Source organism: Anastrepha obliqua, chromosome 1, assembly GCF_027943255.1.
Source record: "Anastrepha obliqua isolate idAnaObli1 chromosome 1, idAnaObli1_1.0, whole genome shotgun sequence".
Taxonomy (NCBI): domain Eukaryota; kingdom Metazoa; phylum Arthropoda; class Insecta; order Diptera; family Tephritidae; genus Anastrepha; species Anastrepha obliqua.
In genome coordinates this window covers 156334976-156349589 of record NC_072892.1, presented here as the reverse complement: position 1 = coordinate 156349589, position 14614 = coordinate 156334976, and the positions used below count along the sequence as shown (strand labels likewise).

The 14614-nt window shown below is 36.7% G+C and overlaps 1 pseudogene; it reads right to left on the bottom strand.

Annotated features, from left to right (window-relative positions):
• Positions 1-406: 406 nt before the first annotated feature.
• On the bottom strand, positions 407-1210 carry LOC129238001 (zinc finger BED domain-containing protein 4-like; annotated as a pseudogene).
• Between the last annotated feature and the right edge of the window lie 13404 nt (positions 1211-14614).

Genomic DNA, 14614 nt, shown 5'->3' with positions numbered 1-14614 from the left:
TAACGTTGTAGTATTTGTTTAATGCAGGTTACCATACCAATGCTCCGTATGACATAATTGGTCTTACTATGGCGGTGTAGTACATCCAAAGTGTGAGATTCGGCTTCATACCTTAGTTTCTGCTGATAACCCTTTTGCAAGTGTGATAAGCTACATACGCTTTTTCTACCCGCTTTTCTTCATTGTGTTTCCAGATAAGCTTCAGAGCTGGCACTACTCTTAGAGATGACGCTCTGTCTGCAAGCGGAATTTCAACCTCAATATAGCTTTTAGTTGTAAAAAACATTCATTTCGTTTTACTCGGGTTAACATTTATGCCATTGCTTGCAGCTCATCTCTAAGTATCGATGTTGCAAGGTATCGAGTATTTATTTATTTGCACCAAATCTATTTTTTTACATTATTTTTAAATATCCCACTCCTCCTCCGTACAATCCCCTAGGAACAGCAGCTTGTCAAGCCTTTTCAGTGAAAGTCGGTTGCGAGTTTTTGTCACAGTACTCCCAGCTTTAGAGATCAAACGTTCAGAGGGCACAGATGTCGCAGGAATTCCCAAATACTTCTTTGCCATGTTCTATAGTTTTGGATATACCACTTTCATGTCATCCCATTGTTTTAAAGAGTCGGTAGAGAGCAGCGAAACCTGGGCAGAAAGGTACTGACTTAATTCATCATTATTTGTAACGTTCATTGCAGAACATGATTTTTTATGCAGCTTCTCTGTGTGCGCCAACTTCTTATAGTGACTCCAAAAATCGTATGCTGATTCTATGGAAGAATCACTTTCATTTTCACTCGAGTGAACACTTGAACTGGATATTATATATTGTCTTAGTAACTTAATTGATTTCGCACAAGCTAACTTGTCTTTAAAAGGGATATTTTTGAATCTCGGATCCAGTAAACACGAAATTGAAATTAAGTAGTTTTCTTCAATGCATCCGAATCGGCGTTCTATTTGTTTAATCATTTCTTTTTTTACCGCATGTAGTACTGTCATATCATCGTAGTCCTCACCTACAGGCACATATACATCATTAATCTGCGCCTTCAGGCAATTCACAATCGGTATAATTTTGCTTATAGTCACATATCGTTCACCCGACAGCTCTTTGGTAACATATTCTAGTGGTTTCAAAATACTCACCAATGTTTTAATATTTTGAATTTCTAAAGCTGAGAGTGTGGGCGGTGCTTTAACATTCAACATTAAGACTTGATATACTATCGGCGTTAGCTCAATAAATCTCTGGAGCATATAATAAACGGAATTCCACCGTGTCTTTACATCCAAAATCAGTTTAAGTGGTTGAGAGAGAGCTTGCTTTTCTCGTAACGCATCGCTGGCAATTACACTGCTCTTGAAGTATTTTACAATGTCACACACTTTGCTTATTAATATATTGAAGTCATTAACTGACATTGCAGATTCAGCGATGAGATTTAGTGTATGGGCAAAGCAAGACAAGTGATGGTTTTTCCCAAGAAAAACATTTTTCCTGTATTGATGTGCATGCTTGTACAAATTTCATTCAATTTTGCAGCTATGTATTCACCAGTATGCCTTTCATCTAGAGCAACGGTGGCTATGCAACGAGACATAAGACTATCATTATGCAAAAAATGAGCAGTAACTCCCAAATAACTGGTAACAGTCATCATCTCGGTCCAAACATCACATGTTAGTGCCACGTGAGCTACATTTTCAAATGTGCTTTGAATTTTAGAATGCATTATAGTATAAAAAAAAAAAAATAAATTGAGCTTTTAGCGTATCAACGCTTGGAATTTTAAATTATGGGCAGGCTTTCTTCATCAATTTGTTAAATCCACGCCCTTTTACGATATCAAATGGTCTTTTGTCGGCGCAAATAAAGTAAAGCAACAACTTGCAGAGTTTTCAATGATCTTTTCCGCCATCCGAATACGAAACTTTGCGTTCCATTGATTGTGTAATGGACAGTTGCATTTTTTTTTAGGTGACTCACATATATTTTCCGCATAGATGTCATTTTCGGCATCAAGTGGTGTAGGAGCTTTTAAAAATTTTTCCAAAGCAGATTTTTTTGATAAAATTGTTGATGGTTGCCGCTCAGTTTCATGTCTTGATGGACTCAGCAGATCAAGATCTCTTGTAAAAGTGGTTTGTTGTTTTCCAGTTTCTGTTGCACAAAAAAAATATAAAGCGTAAAACATAATTTGTTTTGTGCACATATGTACCATGAGGAAACAATATACATACATCGCATCGGGGTAGCTCTTTATATGCTTATGCATGTTTGAGGTGTTTCCAGATGATTTGATAGTTTTGAAGCAAGTCTTGCACCTCATCTCGTCGTTGGATAGTTTGGTAAAATATCTCCAAACATTGCTTCGGCTTGGCGGTATTCTTCTAACGACACAAATTTCAATAAATCGCACATAATAATAGCTTTAATACTTACTTTAACTTTAAATCAAATTTACTTAAATGATAATTCACTTTTTTCCTGTCGTTTATGAAGTGGCGTCGCAAATTGAGTGGCGTGGTTCACGTAGTCGCGCGTAGACGCGCTCCAAAGATACTTGTAAAGTACAGATATCGAAACAAAAGTATCAAGTATAAAATATCGGTATCAATAACGAATATACTCGATACCAATAAATATCGATATTTTTTTCGTGCCCCTATACGTGGCTACCTTCACTCACTCTCTGTTGAGTCGCAATAAAATCGTGTTTAGAGCTAGGACCTATATAAGTGGGTACAGGTAGATAGACCAAAATATTTTAAGTATACCTTTAAAAGTGCAACTGCTTTGACTTTACGCACCAAGTGATCCATGGCTTTTCCCTATAATATTGAACGATTTATTGTTGTAATCAAAGGTTAAACGCACTAGCGCAGCATTTGCAAAAAGCAGCGGCCACTTTCCTAGCCACACTTGGAATTATTTCTATTTTAGTAGGGTGCCTAATACTTTTGGCCAAGACTGTACGAGTAAATAAAAATTTATAGTCGAGCACTTGAACTTTTGCAAATTTTTCAATTCTTGTTCTTATTTTGTGCGCTTGTGTGCGTGCGCTCTTGTTAATAAAGCGTTTTCACATCTTAAGGCGTCACTTTGGCAATGTTTTCTTTAGTACTATTATGGTAGTTGTTATTGTTATTGTTGTTGTTTTGCACCATAACTGTTGAGCATCAACTTAGCCTATCCTCTAAAAATAAAATGTTTGCATCGTTTGTCTTTTAAAATTCAAGTGGGTTTATTAGCTTCTTGGAGATTAACTTACACTTTGCACATGCACACATTTATATGTGTAGGTGTATATAAAAAAGTTACCACAAACACCCACCATAAAGTTTTACTACTGATTTAAAATTACTTGCAGAAGTTTATACTCAAAACAAGCTGCGGTATTTCATTTAGAATGCACATACATTCATACTTTATACATTAGGGTGTGCCTTATTTATTTATTTATTATTAATCAAGCACACAACCATAAGTTATTTTACAGTGTTTGAGCTTAGTACTAAAATATTAAAAATAACATTAAAAATAGAGATATTTTAGGGCAAAAGGTTGGAGAAGGGGAATAGTAGGCTGTAAAAAGTGGATGTAGGAGGCGAAGAACAGGGAAGCATTGGAAGATTATATTCGTGTGTGTATGTGCATACTCGTATTAGCAATTTAGTGGGTAGAATAATGTATGAGTTCCTTTTTAAAGCGCAATGCACTTCAAATGGATTTTAGCTTTTTTGTGGTAGAGCGTTCCAAAGACGAACAACCAAAAAGAAGAAGAACGAAGAACTGACGTTCCGATACAAGACAACTGTATTTTTTACTAAACAGGGCGGTCATCCCGAACAGTGAATTGAATTCGTTCGGCTAGGTAATTGGGCTCACTAGAGTTAATGACCTTGCGAAGCAGCATTCGGCATTTCACTTTTAAAGGGTTGGGTGCAGTCAGAATTTCCCAAAAATTGGATTTTTTTCTTTCTTCATTTTCTTAAATTATAATACCTTAAGAATATTGTGTGAAAATTTGAAGTGAATCCGACAAATACTTTTGGAGTTATTCAACAATTAACAAAGCGCTCTCCGGATCAATCGAGAGCAAGTAGCTGGATGTTGCACGTATGAAAGAGGCAGGTAAGCGCGCTAATGATAACACTTAAGAAGGTAGAATGCTACGTAGGTAACAGCAACTCGATCGGAAGCTGCTATGATGGCTAAACAACTATTATATGGCGCAGGAATAGATGACACAGTGTAAGTAATTAAATAATTCATATAACTTTACGTAAATCGATAGGAAAGATTTAAATGCGTTTTTCTCAAAACTATGTTTTTTGAGCTGGTTTGCACTGTAACTTAAAAACCGCTTGGTAGATTTCAATAAAATTTATACTGCTTTTGAAAAACATGAAAAACTCGTGTCTAATCGAAGGATTTTTGTTTTTCACAAATTTCGATTTTTTTTGTATATTAATTGTCGGTTGTTTTCTTAAAAATCTAAAAAATATTTCTTGAGGCCGCCATATTGTTAGTTTTGAAAACAAGAGCTTCAATCAGGCACAAGATTATATATTAATGAAACTAATTTCTCTTGACCGATAGATTTAGATGAATATCTCCAAGGACTTGTGATGATCACCGCAAGGGACTTCTAGAGAAACGGGCTCCACAGAAACAGCGATAACTTTTACAATTATTAATTTTTTTGTTGAAAATTTGCTAAAATCAAGTTGAAACATAATGTATTAATGCTATGCTTTTATTTTTGTAAAATAAAGCAACTGACTAGCAAAAAAAAATTATTGAAAATCATAATTTTTTCCGGCCTCTGACTACCTGTAACCCTTTAAAATATTGATGATAATTTTCTGAAATTTGTTAGAACTTTATAATATATAATTTTTACCATACAATTAACTCCATTTTTACAAAAATTTTGATAGAGTTGTCACCTGCCACAAATTTAGTGAATTAAGTATATATGTGAAATAAAATATTAAAATGTATTTAGGGAGTGAAAGACATTTAAATGCACTTTTATTCAAAAGTCGTTATTTTTAAGAAGGTTGCCTCCTGCCTAAATATTTTAATCAAATATAGTTTAATTTAAATATAGTGAATTTCCATTTCGACAGCTAGATGAAGGGCATTTATTCAAATTGTGTATATATATAATATATATATATGTATATATGTGTATATATAATTAACGCGAATGCCCTTTTTGGGCGTTTGGCTGAGCTCCTCCTCCTTTAATTTTGCCTCAGTCAAATTTACCTGAGTATAATTTTTGAAGTTGGTTACCTCTTAGGGGGCGTCCATAAATTACGTGAGGTGTTTTTTTTTTTAATTTTCTATACCTCCCTCCCCCCCTGGTGAGATGTTGTGAGATTTTATTCAACCCCCTCCCCCATCCCCCAATCTCACGTGAGATTTTTCAAAATGTGGGTTTCTTATGTAAACGCGTTGGATTGTTATTGTAAAAAGAGAAAAAAAAAAATTGCTTCGTGCTTTTATTTACAATTAGTTAAGACTAGTAATCAATATTGCTGAGAGTTATAAGTGTAATAAAAATTTAACAATAGAAGACTTAAATCGTAACTACTGCGATTAAAAAAAGAATATCTACTCTAATTCAGTCCATGGAGAATCATGCGCTGTTTCAAGAGAGACTATTAGGACCCACATGTCCGTATGAGTTTCAGTAAAATCATCTTCTCCTTCAACTTCGTTCTGATCTATCCACTCTAAGCCGTTGACGCTTGCGCACAGTAACTCATTAGCTCGTCTTGTGACAATCCGTGAGGGTCGCACTTTGCGGAACATACGCGCTTGCTTAGCTGGTGCAATGTGAGCTGCTCGCCTGTGCTCTGCAGCTCTTATGATAGATGCGAAGTAAATAATATTTTGTAGTTATGATTTTAGCATATTTTATCAAGAATTTTTTTATGCTATTAATTGTAACAATAAACTTTATATAAAAAAAAGTATTTTCTTAAAAAAATATATATTTAACCTACCTTTTGAAGGAATGCTAAAGTAGACCGAACTTTTCTCTCAGTGGATTCCCTGAGAAGCCGTTCAATCTCATGTTTAATGCGATGTATTAACTCTTCTTTCTTCGGGAATTTTTGCTTCGCAGTATTCCATAATTTTATCACATCGTCGTGGCAGGACTTCTTCGCCTTATAGACGTGTCTTTTGACGTATGCGTTATAAAAATCTTGATAGCTCATTTTAAATTAGTAAGAGCATGAACTAAGTCGAGTAAAACATTTACAAGAATAAACAAAGAAGGTTGGAACCTGTCCGTGTGTCGCTGCCACTCAGCTCGTACGCTCTTGTTCATCGAGTCGCGCGTTCGGCTGATAGTGGCGCGAAAACAAACGACGGGCTACACTGTACCGTAAATTCAGATTAAATTGAGCTATTTGGTATAAAACAAATATGGTGGTTTGACAGTAGTAATGTACATATAACGTCGAAGTTTCTTTCGAACGAATTAGTGAATGATCTTAATCATTCTTAAGCATGTACAATCCAAAATAGTATAATTTTTTTTGTTTCAATTAGAAAAAAAATTGCGAGATATTTGCCGAGATCCCCCCTCTCTCCAACGTAAGATTAGATGAGATTTGACTCGACCCCCTCCCCCCTTAAATATCTCACGTAATTTATGGACGCCCCCTTACCTTTAACTCATATATCCAAGCATTTGTTGGGGCCCTCAGCTCAATGACGTTGCATTCGAAACTAGTATGGGACTGTATGGCTTCACTTTCGATTGCATCCGAATTCTTTGACTCGTCTGGCTTCCTGGTCCAGCGACATTGCGGGAAACTGTGCGGATGAGCTGGCCAGACAAGCCACCTGTGAGATGATTTCCCCGTAAGGGAGAGGATTGTCAACCTCTTGACCACTTTCGGTTTGCTCATGGAAAGATAGGCTTCGCGCAACTCAGCGAGCGCTGGGCAAATACACAAACTTGTAAGGTGATGAAGGTTTTCTGGCCACGTGTAGATCGAAAGCGTTGGAGGGATCTTCTGAGGCTGACAAAATCTCAACTATCGAAATTCGTGTGGTATGCATACTGTAAAACTTAGACTTACTTCGGATCCTTTTTGCGTCAGCTGTATGGAGGATGAGGTGAAATCCTGGGATGATTCTTCTTCTCCTTTTCTGCCTTTCTCTCGCGGGACTAAGATTAAGGCATCGCAGCCATCATTCATAACTCACAAATGCTAAGCCCCATCTAAATTGCATATAAAAATTTATTAAAACATCTGATTCATAAGTAATATAACGAACTAACATGAAGTAGCAAGTAAGCCTCGGCCTAAGCCAAAAGCATATTTTTAAATTCTTTAAAAAATGTTCACTTTTTGATTTAGAATAGTTTTAACTTATGAATTTACCCACTTGCCAAAATGCAATTCCATGCGAGTACAATTATGCAAACATTTGTAACTATGCAAACATGTAGTTACACTTACACCTACACCCACAAACTCAACTGCTTGTGGCAACTGTCAACATTCGTGTAAGCGAGCAATGTGTGAATGGTACAATCAACCACTTCATTCGATATATTTTACGAGTGTATGTCACAAACATGGTCCCGAGCACAAAACTACGTAGTATTTGTTAGTGTATGAACTCACAAACCAAGCACGTTTACATATTTCACTGTGCATGCATAAGTCATCCTGTTTACTATTCACATTGACATGCATCATGCGAAATAAGGCATCGTACAAACGACAGGAGAGGAATGCACGAATAAGTGTAAAAATAAAGTGGTGAATGAAAAACTGCCATATGACTTTGCCCAGCCGTATTTGCATTTGTATACAAGGTGGCGCCAAATTTAGCACTCATTCGGAAGATTTATAATTTTTGCAATTGACGTCGTACGACAATCATATTCGACACTTGTGATTTGAGGAGCTGAAGTATGCAAACAGATAAGCAAAAGACAAAATAAATATTTCTATCGAACAAAATCATCATTTTTTTTTTGGTTTTGTTTTTTTTTTTTTTTTTAAATTAACAATTTTAAAAGCTATCGCTGTTCTTGTGGAGCACGTTTCTCTTAAAGTCTCTTGCGGTGATCATCACAAGTCCTTGGAGATTTATCTAATACCAAACGGACAAAAGAAATTAGTTTTACTTATAGATAATCTTGTGCCTGATCGAAGCTTTTGTTTTCAGAATTAAAAATATGGCGGCCTCGGGAAATATTTTTCAGATTTTCGTGAAAAAACCGAGAATTAGTTGATAAAAAAAAAAATTTTAATTTTTGAAGAAAATCCCTCGATCGAGTTTTTTATGTTTTTAAAAAGCAGTATAAATTTTATTGGAATCTACCAAGCGGTTTTAAAGTTGCAGTGATCACCAGTTCAAAAAACATAGTTTTGAGAAAAACGCATTCAAGTTTTGCTACTTACTCTCGAACGATCCGGAGAGCACTTTGTTAATTGTTGAATAACTCGAAAAGTATTTGTCGGATTCACTTCAAATTTTCATACAATATTTTTAAGGTATTATGCTTTAAGAAAATGCAAAAAAATTAAATTTTTTGAAAATTCTGACTGCCTCTAACCCCATAAGCGAATAGTTAAAACAGTGAAAAAACGGAAGACTTAGTCATAATGAAACGCATATTTTAACTACCACTAAAAAATGAATGGTAGTGCAATGTACTAGTGGTAGTGCAAAATGTCCAACCCTGTTCCTTACTAAGTGATGAAGGAACTGAAGGAAAGATAAAACAAGAAGAAAACAAGCTCCAGACTTATCTGTCAATATTGTACGATTTGAACTTGAATTTTGTTAATGAAAATTACTTCTTAGTTTTAAATGTTATGGATGTGAATTATGCATATAGCATTTCAACGTTTCAATAAATAAATAAAAAAAATTCGTCAAAGAATTGTTCAAAAAAAAAATTGGATATTTAATTTTGCGCCACCTTGTATCCTACACTAGTATGTATAAGCATACATGCCTACAACTACATACAATACTGCCCTACGGGAATAGCTTATCAAGAAAAAATTTCGTTGCAGTACCATTGGATAGAGACTAAATTTCCACCAGTTTGCAAACATCACTTAGCATACAGGAAGCATCAAAATTAAAAAAAAATGTATTTAAAATTGTCAGTTCTCATCTGAATCATTTCTGTGTTACCTACTAGTTTGGGCGGAAAAATCCACTATTTTCTCGGTAGTTACCTGTAGTGATCGATTTCTCGTAACGTATCGATGAAACAATTAAAAGTTTATGCTCGTTGTCAAGGAGACATTTCACACTGAAAAAACTATTTTGCTGTTTTTTGTTTGTTCCATTCGGCTGTGAGCTAAAGGGTGTTAACAATGGAAGTCGATGGCAAGAAGCTGTGAAGGAAGCAATGGTTCACTTAGGACTGTGACGCTAAGAAGAAGAAGAAGGCGAACAATGGAAGTCAACACAGTAAAAATTCGGTACATTTTACAGTTTTTCTTTTATAAAAGCAAGAATGCAAGCCAGGCTGTTGAAATTTTGAGTGATGTTCACAGGGATAATCGAAGTTGACCAGCACGTTAGTAGTCTTAACATCGCCCAGGAGCTAAAGTTCGGCCGTAAAAGAATTTTAAGCATTTTAGGCAAAAATAATGTATTTCTGTTTAAACCCTATTCGAACGTTGTTCGAATGGCACTGGTTTTTCTAATTGTAATGCTTTAACAACTTTCAAAGTTACCTATCACATCCAGTGGTCCAACTATTCATTCATTTCCGCGCCAACAGGTATTGTATTTTGATTTAAATTATACACTGAAACATAGTATGGTAAAATGTAATATGAAAATCTGAAAGAATGCAGATATCTGTTGATGATATTCTGTTTATCTCTAACCATTTTAAAGATTCATGAATAACGTTTATTTCCGTTTAAAAAATACTACAGTGATCCGGTAGTTTAAAGGATTCACTGATAGAAAGCTCTTCGCAATATAACCCTGATCCTACACCGGTGTGCATTTTAGATCCGTCCGTGCAGATGTTAACGGCCTTGAAGCCATTCCAGTCTAGAAGGGATTTTCATTAAGAAATTCCTTTCGAAGCAGAGAATGGGATGCTGATAATCACAATCACTGGGTATATACGTATAGGAGTCTAAGATGGTTGAATGTCCATGTGTGACAGTCTTCCATTGTGAGCTTGCTTTGAGCTTAAAGCGGAACAGGCCGCTGAGTATTTGCAGAAGAGATCTAGGGGTGGCAGATGTAATAAGGTATCCAAAGCTATGGATGGCGTGGTTTTCATGACGCCACATACTGCTAATTCTGCTCATCTCTGCATCTTATTCAATAAATTACATTTCTATGTAGAAGAATGGGTAAGACGACAGCAGTGTAAAGCTAATGAGCAACCTTAGGTTTAATTCCCCAGGTTTTACCTAAAGCTCTCTTACAGGCATAAAAAGCTAGGTTCGCTTTCGTAACTCTTTCTAAGATGTTTAACTCCGAAGTCAATTTTGTATCTATGTTTAGTCCCAAGTACTTGGTTTCTTCGGAAATCACAAGATTCTGTGTTTCCTAGTGAACAATATGAGTTGTGTTTTGCCTCTGTTGGTTCCTAATAATAGCGAAAACTCCAAAATCGTATTTTTCGAGAAAATTAAAACACAAATTTTTTCTACTTATAGAATTTATTAAGAACACGTCCAAAGTTAATCAAAATAGCCAGCAAAAGCTATTTAACGCATCCATCCAAGTTTACTAGTTTCATCGACTTACGATTTTTAAAGAGGATATTTAAATTTATAGCTGTAAGGCATTCCTATTGCCCCCTCTCAAGTTCCCATCTGTACATGCGAGTACTTGAACTTCCCAGCTTATGTGTGTGTTTGTAAATAGATAAAAAATGTGACTTAACCACCCACGCCGCTTTCCCTACTCATCTCTCGTTCTTCAGTTTTTCTCCATAAATTTCTTCGTATTTCATTTCTTTCCTGCTGCTTCGCTTACAATTACAGCGCAAATATTTTCAAGTGGCACTTAGTATTTAATCTATTGCTTGTACCATTGCTAAGCTGTGTGAGAAAATTGAGGTAATGCCGAAATTCAGATTAATTTTAAAGTGTTTCAATGTATTTTTAAGTTTTCATGAAGGAAAAAAGCAAAATTAATCATTTAGTTCTGACTTTCAAGAATTAAATGAAAAATAAAAAAATAAAAAATAAATAAATAGAAATTATTTTAAGTGATGAAACACTTTATTTTGATCTTTACGTGCTCCATTCCATATTTGTTTTTATACTCCGGCTGACTAGTTCACAAGTGTCAAATAGGATTTACGTACGACACCAAGTGCGAAGATTATAAATATTGTGATAGGATGACTAATTTTGCACCACCTTGCATCAACACATGTGCGCCACATAAGGCCTCTTCTTTTTGCCAACCGTTGGCAAATGGCAAATAAATGATGTAACTGGCATAAATGAACATATCTTGGCGTCGCTGGAATAGAGCTGTCTATAATTACATTAGTTTGTAAAATAGTGAGTTATTCCAGTTTTATGAGCAGGTGGCGAGCTAAGAGACATCAAGTAGAGAAGTAGCGAATAGGCCAATACTGCATCACTCATACGCCCGGGTGGCACATTACCAACATGCTTTAGTAGTAACCTTAATAATAAAAGTAGTCGAAGTATACTTTGAATCAATTAAATTCTTGGAAAAATATACTTGCCTTCTTATTCGTAAAAAAATAAATGGAATGGAATAAAAAAAGATAAGGATTGAATCCTTTTTGTAATATAAAATTTACATAGGTATCCTGTTTTCACACGGCTCGCGAAAAAATGCTTATTAGAGGTTAGTCGATTTTTGTTATGCTTCCTGTTAGATATCCTTAAATAGACAGAGACAGATTTTATTAAGTCATTAGAAATATATAAGTAGCAATATATAATAAGTTATGTTTTGCGTGAAATACTAATTTCTAACACAAAATACAGCGCGTAAACATTTTGACCAGTTTTGATTATTTTAATATTTTTATTATTTATTATTTATTTTTATAAAAGCATAGCTTAATGTCTACATAAAACCCGTAAAAATCCAAATTTCACTAACACAAAATTATAAAAATTGAACAAAGTTATTCAAACAAAGTGAATTGGATCCGTTCGATGGTGGCCTAAAGAATCGTCACGGTGCGAGCAGAGGAAGATCTGCTGGTGTCATCAGAGGTTGCTACAAAGCGATGTGCTGTCTCCATTGCTCTGGTGCATGGTGATCGATCCGCTGCTCACCATCTTAAACCATTCGGAAGTCTACGCGCAAGCATATGCGGACGACGTTGCCTGTTTGGTAGTGCAGAAAACTCTGGTTATGATTGACACTTTGTGCTCTGCGAATGGGCTATCGGCAAACAATACCAAGACTGGTACTATCCTCTTCACCAGAAGGAGGAAGCTGGACGGACTCGTAAGTAGACTCTCTCTCGTGGGAGTCGGGAGGACCTTATCGAAACTACAACGCACTGTGGCCATCTGTTGCACCAGAGCTTTTCTGACAACTTCAGGCCCAGCATTAGATGCTCTGGTTGGTCTACCACCACTTGATGCTTTCATCCAAGGAGAGGCCTTGAATACCATCTGCAGGCTAAACACAATGGAAACTGGTACGGCCCTGTCCGGCATTGGAAAACAGAGAAGGCATAGACTTCGAGCCAATGATTCTCTCCATGCCTTTTAACTCGATGCCATCAAGAATCGTGCTTTAAAAGAGATACAGTGTGGTGCGACCAGAGGCTCAACTGTGGTCAAACTCTGAAAATTATCCCGGTAAATAATTTTTTCGCATTTTCATGGATGGCAACAGGACCGAGTACGGTTCCGGCCCTGATGTCTACGGGGAATCCAGCGGGACAAAGCTACACTTTGCTCCTGGCTCAACATCTTTGGCCCGGAGCCCAAAACCTAATCAAAATTTAAAATTTATAAAAAACTTGGGTACGCAGTTTAATAACCCTATAAATTTTAGTATAATAAAGTGGCCGCTTGAATTTGGTAAATAATCCTGCCGCTTTTTCATAATTTCTTTCCTTGGCGCTATTGCACATTTTCTCCATATAACAAATTCACAAGTTTTTTTCTTATATGGAGAAAATGCGCGGCACATCAGCAAAAAAAAAAATTGTGAAAAATCTAGAACAATGTTGAGTCACTTCGAATTTGCTTTTAAATTTATTGGATTACAAAATTGCGAACCAAATGTTTTTTTTATAATCAAGATAAAAACTGGAAATTTTGTTGAAAACTTGTCGAAATTGTCTTTGAATAATCTGGTTTTTGTTATGGTAGGAACCATTTTAATTCAAAAATAAATTAATAGTCAAAACTTGTCAAAATGTTGAAGTACTCTATTTTTTCCTCTAACTGAATGTATACTTCTTCTTCTTAATTGGCGCTATAACCGCTTACGCGATTTTGGCCGAGTTTAACAAAGCGCGCCAGTCGTTTCTTTCTCGTGCTAACCGGCGCCAGTTGGACACACCAAGTAAAGCCAAGTCCTTCTCCACCTGATCTTTCCAACGCAGTGGAGGCCGCCCTCTTCCTCTGCTACCACCAGCTGGTACCGCATCGAATACTTTCAAAGCCGGAGCGTTTGTATCCATTCGGACGACATGACCCAGCCAACGTAGCCGCTGGATCTTTATTCGCTGCGCTATGTCTATGTCGTTGTAAAGCTCATACAGCTCATCGTTCCATCGTCTGCGATATTCGCCGTTGCCAACGTGCAAAGGTCCAAAAATCTTACGCAGAATCTTTCTCTCGAACACTCCAAGCGTCGCTTCATCGGATGTTGTCATCGTCCAAGCTTCTGCGCCATACGTTAGGACGGGCATGATGAGAGTCTTGTAGAGTGTTAGTTTTGTTCGTCGAGAGAGGACTTTACTACTCAGTTGCCTACTTAGTCCAAAGTAGCACTTGTTGGCAAGAGAGATTCAACGTTGGATTTCAAGGCTGACATTGTTATCGGTGTTAATGCTGGTTCCTAAATAGACGAAGTCTTTTACAACCTCGAAATTATAACTGTCTACAGTGACGTGGGTGCCGATACGCGAGTGCGCCGACTGTTTGTTTGAAGACAGGAGGTACTTCGTTTTGTCCTCGTTCACCACCAAACCCATTCGCTTTGCCTCTTTATCCAGTTTGGAGAAGGCAGAACTAACAGCGCGGTTGTTAAGGCCGATGATGTCAATATCATCGGCATACGCCAACAATTGTACGCTCTTATAAAAAATTGTGCCTGAGCGATTAAGTTCTGCGGCTCGTACGATGCTCTCCAACATCAGGTTAAAGAAGTCACACGACAGCGAGTCACCCTGTCTGAAACCTCGTTTGGTATCAAACGGCTCGGAGAGGTCCTTCCCAATTCTGACGGCGCTACTGGTGTTGAGCAACGTCATCTTACATAGCCGTATTAGTTTTGCGGGGATACCAAATTCAGACATCGCGGCATACAGGTAACTCCTTTCCGTACTGTCGAATGCAGCTTTGAAATCGCCGAAAAGGTGGTGTGTGTCGATTCTCCTGATGAGGTCCAATCAGTTG